Here is a 6,140-nt window from a genome sequence, read left to right as displayed (position 1 = left end):
TGGATATGAGAAGACATTTTGTCCTCGGGTCTTTTACTAAGAAAGTTTTCCAAGGTGTCGTTAACGAACGTGCTATTTTCTGTACACGAGGCATCAAAATTAACGTTTTGTCATTGATGAAGACCGTCCAGTTGCCCGTGATTGCTTACTATCACTTCAGTTTAACTCTGGTGGACAGTTTATCCACTGACAATCATACACCATCTCTATAATCCATTTTTTGAAGATTTGAGCTTTTGATTTTGCCTCCTCAGAATTCGAATTTGTTGTTATTTTACTTCTTTCTGAAGACGACTGCGTCAACAATTGTTAAGTTTTCTGCTTCAGTCAGTTTGTTACGAACAACTTGTGATGGATCTATGATATTGTTTTTAAAGTTGCATTACTATTAGCACACATCAGTTTTATAGAACTTCCACTTCATATTAAACTGAAACAAAAATGTGTCCCCAGTACACGGATGCCCCATCCGCACTATCATTTTCTATATTCAGTGGACCGTGAAAATGGGGTAAAATCTCTGATTTGGCATTAAAATAAGAAAGATCATATCATAAAGAACACGTATACTAAGTTTCAAGTTGATTGGACTTCAACTTGACCAAAAACTTCCTCGACCAAAAACTGTAACCTGAAGCTGGACAGACGGACAGACGGACGAACGAACGGACGGACGGAAACACAGACCAGAAAACATAATGCCCATAAATGTTCCTACGCGTTGCCAAGTATAACTTATTACATATATATGTGTGTGTGTTTAATTTGTGTTACTACGTTTTTTTTTTATTGAGGTAAGGCATTCAATATGATATTTTATAGTGTTTTTCTATGTTGTGATGTTACACTATAATTGTTTTAGATAAGAGACAAGGTTTGGTACCATTAAAACGTTAATCCCACTGCAATTGTTTGCACCTGTCACTAGGTCAGGAATCATGTTCAGTAGTTGTTATTGGTTTATGTGGTTCATAAGTGTTTCTCGTTTCTCGTTTATTAGCTCACCTGGCCCGAAGGGCCAAGTGAGCTTTTCTCATCACTTGGCGTCCGTCGTCATCCGTTGCCGTTAACTTTTCCAAAAAATTCTCCTCTGAAAATACTAGGCCAACTTTAACCAAAATTGGCCTCAATCATCATTGGGGTATCTTGTTTAAAAAATGTGTCTGGTGACCCGGCCAACTAACCAAAATGGCCGCCATGGCTAAAAATAGAACATAAGGGTAAAATGTAGATTTTGGCTTATATCTCTGAAACCAAAGCATTTAGAGCAAATCTGCAATGGAGTAAAATTGTTTATCAGATCAAGATCTATGAGCCCTGAAATTTTCAGACGGATCGGACAATCTGTTGTTGGGTTGCTGCCCCTGAATTTGTAATTTTATGGACATTTTGCCATTTTTGGTTATTATCTTTAATATTATTATAGATAGAGATAAACTGTAAACAGCAATGATGTTCACCAAAGTAAGATCTACAAAAAAGTTACATGACCAAAATGGTCAGTTGACCCCTTAACGAGTGATTGCCCTTTATAGTCAATTTTTGTTATCTTTTACAAAAATCTTCCCCTCTGAAACTGCTTAGACAAATTTAACCAAACTTGTCCACAATCATCGTTAGGTTGAAAGCGAATGTTGAAAGTTGAAAATCGAATATTGAAAACCAATGTTGAATGTTGAAAAACCAATGTTGAATGTTGAAAACGAATGTTGAAAGTTGAAAATCGAATGTTGAAAACGAAGGTTGAATGTTAAAAACAAATGTTGAATGTTGAAAATCGAATGTTGAAAACGAAGGTTGAATGTTGCAAACGAATGTTGAATGTTGAAAACGAATGTTGAAAGTTGAAAATCGAATGTTGAAAACGAATGTTGAATGTTGAATACAAATGTTGAATGTTGAATACAAATGTTGAATGTTGAAAACGAATGTTGAATGTTCAAAAACGAATGTTGAATGTTGAAATCGAATGTTGAATGTTGAAATCGAATGTTGAATGTTGAAAATGGAAACAAGAAAAAAAAAATAAAATTTGAAAGTTGAATGTTGAATATTGAAATCGAATGTTGAATGTTGAAATCGAATGTTGAATGTTGAAAATGGAAACAAGAAAAAAAAAGAAAAAGAAAAAAACAGGTGCTCCGCAGGGCGCAGCTTTATACGACCGCAGAGGTCGAACCCTGAACAGTTGAGGCAAGCGTGATACAGCTCTGAATTTGGATTGTGATCAAATTTTTGACATTACATGTTTTTTTTTACACAAAACAAATGTCAAGATTTTACAAATCAATTAAAGATTTCTTCTTCAAACTTATTTAAATCTAAAATTAAATAGTTGACACAGCATAGGTTTCTGACACAGAATCAATGTGGTCTAATGAACTTAAAAAATTTTTTTTGCCTTTGACCAATTCACTATGCTGTTGAATATTAATCCTCTCAAAAAAAAAAATGTTTGAAGAAATTTTCTTTTTATTTATGAAATCTGAAATGAGAAAAATTTAACCCCCCCCCCCCCCATTTTTTTTTTCACATCCCCGTTTCCCTTTTTCCAAAACTGATATCAATTCAAATTTCTAATGGAGTTTGCAACAATAACTACTCTTTTAAATACATCATAAAATATTAAAATGTAAAATAAAGTGCTTGTTATCACTGAATGGTAAAGATTGGTTGGTAGTAAAAGTGAATATACATTGTTTATTGTATAAAACAATGAAAAAAACTTCATCAGCAACATTTTATATTGGCAAATTTCTAATGAAGTTATTTACATAAAGTTATTGGCAAATAAAAATAGAAAATGACATCATAGTCATGTCTGGCAAATGTCCAACATACATTATCTAAAAACATTTTAGATAAGATAAGGAAAAAAAGCTTCATCAGCAACATTTTATATTGGCAAATTTCCAATGAAGTTATTTACATAAAGTTATTAGCAAATAAAAATAGAAAATGACATCATAGTCATGTCTGGCAAATTTCCAACATATATTATCAACTACTATTCTATACAAAGAAAGATAACTCCAATTGAAAATTAATTGCTATTGCACAATATTGTGCAATTAGATATTTCTTGCTATTGTGCAATACTGTGCAATTGAAAAATGCTATTGCACAATACTTGATATGGAATCCTGATTTGGACCAACTTGAAAACTGGGCCCATAATCAAAAATCAAAGTACATGTTTATTTAAAGCATATCAAATAAGCCCAAGAATTTAATTTTTGTTAAAATCAAACTTAGTTTAATTTTGGACCCTTTGGACCTTAATGTAGACCAATTTGAAAACTGGACCAAAAATTAAGAATCTACATACACAGTTAGATTTGGCATATCAAAGAACCCATTTATTCAATTTTTGATGAAATAAAACAAAGTTTAATTTTTGACCCCCATTTGGACCAACTTGAAAACTAGGCCAATAATTAAAAATCTAAGTACATTTTTAAATTCAGCATATCAAAGAACCCCAAGGATTCAATTTTTGTTAAAATCAAACTAAGTTTAATTTTGGACCCTTTGGACCTTAATGTAGACCAATTTGAAAACGGGACCAAAAATTAAGAATCTACATACATAGTTAGATTCGGCATATCAAAGAACCCCAATTATTCAATTTTTGATGAAATCACACAAAGTTTAATTTTGGACCCTTTGGGCCCCTTATTCATAAACTGTTGTGACCTCAACTCCAAAAAATCAATCCCAACCTTCCTTTTGTGGTCATAAATCTTGTGTTTAAATTTCATTGATTTCTATTTACTTATACTAAAGTTATTGTGCGAAAACCAAGAATAATGCTTATTTGGGCCCTTTTTTGGCCCTTAATTCCTAAACTGTTGGCACCAATACTCCCAAAATCAATCCCAACCGTCCTTTTGTGGTCATAAACCTTGTGTCAAAATTTCATAGATTTCTATTCACTTAAACTAAAGTTATAGTGCGAAAACCAAGAACATGCTTATTTGGGCCCTTTTTGGCCCCTAATTCCTAAAATGTTGGGACCAAAACTCCCAAAATCAATCCCAACCTTCCTTTTGAGGTCATAAACCTTGTGTTAAAATTTCAATGATTTCTATTCACTTTTACTAAAGTTAGAGTGCGAAAACTAAAAGTATTCGGACGACGACGACGACGCAGGACGACGACGACGCCAACTTGATAGCAATATACGACCAAAAAATTAAAATTTTTGCGGTCGTATAAAAATTGAATGTTGAATGTTGAATATTGAAATCGAATGTTGAATGTTGAAATCGAATGTTGAATTTTGAAAATGGATACAAGAAGAAAAAAAGAAAAAAAATTTGAATGTTGAATGTTAAATATTGAAATCGAATGTTGAATGTTGAAATCGAATGTTGAATGTTGAAAATGAATTCAAGAAAAAAAAAAAGAAAAAAAAATTGAATGTTGAATGTTGAATATTGAACCAACTTGACATCCGTTGGGGGTTAAGCTTGGTTGGTTTAACAAAATTGAGTTAAAGGAAAGAAAATTGTAACGAACAGAGCACACTTTTACAGTCATTTCATAGTCTTAAATTTAATATTCTCGTAAACTTAATTCATGTCATCGAACATAACAACAATCTGCTATATTTGACGGCAAACTGATTTCTTATTTTAATGATATTCTGTAGAATATCTCCAGAAGAGGTCCAGATTCATTTTTTGGGGATTCTGGAGATGTGCAGAAGAGACGAACATGCCAAGTAGTTTTGACATCAACGGTTTTTTTTTAGGTAAACTTTACATTTGTTGAAAAATATCTCAACCAAAACCAGTTTTGAAACCTAAACCAAAACCAATCAAAACCAGTTTTAAACCAAAACCTAAAACTAAAACCAGTTTTTCTGTAACAAATACGTCTTTAGTCATGTGACCGTGACGTCATCAACGTTTTTTCATGGTTTTCTACGGTTTAAAATGGAATTTAGAATTAAATTATAAGAAATGACTGTAATATTTTTTCTGTCTATTCGAAATAACATAGAAAATGTGGTGCACACTGTTAAATAACCCGCTACGCGCGTTATTCAGTGTGCACCAAATTTTTTATGTTATTTCTTCATAAACAGAAAAAAATATTACAGTCATTCCTTAAATAATTGCAAACGTTCCGCGCCAAATGGGTTAACGAGAGATGTAAACGTCACAATGAGTAATGATTGAATTCTTTGAGTATTTGTAAAATCATAATTTGAACCGACCAATAAGCTATTGTATAAAGAATGTTGAAGTAAGTATGGAATACATGAAAAATCAAAGTTTATTCATTAAAATTTACAATAAAATACAATGTCACATATATTAGTTATCACCCATTAACTAATTCGAGTCGTAATCGTAGTAAAAAGGAGATGTTTGAACGGGGTATTCGTCTTCCATCATCCGATTATTATATGTATCATAATCGCGTTCAAAGAATGTAGAAGAATTACGCCTGGATGTATGTTGCTGTGGTGGAAAGAACATAGCTCGTACATAAGTTTCCATTGCCGCCTGGCGCCTCATACTGAAAATATTACAATTACATGCAATAAATCTTATTTATGTATAAAACATTATAATAATCAATGCGATATTCTTTTTTTTTTTAACACTTGAATATAAATTTATTGCACTAAAGCTGTTAACAATGACCTTACCGCTACAGCTTTAACTGTAAGGTACCCTGAAATGGTTAGTATCTATAATAACAGGGTTTCATATAGATATGTATTATTTTCTTATATTTTATATTAGAATATTACAATTAAATACAATGTTCAATAATAATATAATACAATTCAATACTCTGATCTGAAATGCGATATTCTTCCTATATTCGTTATTCACAGTATACCTAATACGAATTAAACTGCATGTTTAGTACAATTATCATCCTTTGCATCAGACAAAAGCATTTGATCTGCAAGATAAACCAAGTGAGTTAGTGGCCCAGCTTACATATCAAAAACCTCTACAAACATTCGTTTAGTCCTAGCTGGTACATTGTTCCAGAGCTTGCATTTCCCATTAGATTGCCTTGAAATAGAGGGTTGCTGCTTACAAAACAATTATCAAACCAAATGTTACGAACGCCATCACGAGTTGGTTGACCGTTATGAAATGATGACAAAGTGT

Source organism: Mytilus edulis, chromosome 7, assembly GCF_963676685.1.
Source record: "Mytilus edulis chromosome 7, xbMytEdul2.2, whole genome shotgun sequence".
Taxonomy (NCBI): domain Eukaryota; kingdom Metazoa; phylum Mollusca; class Bivalvia; order Mytilida; family Mytilidae; genus Mytilus; species Mytilus edulis.
Note: the sequence above shows the minus strand (reverse complement) of the source record.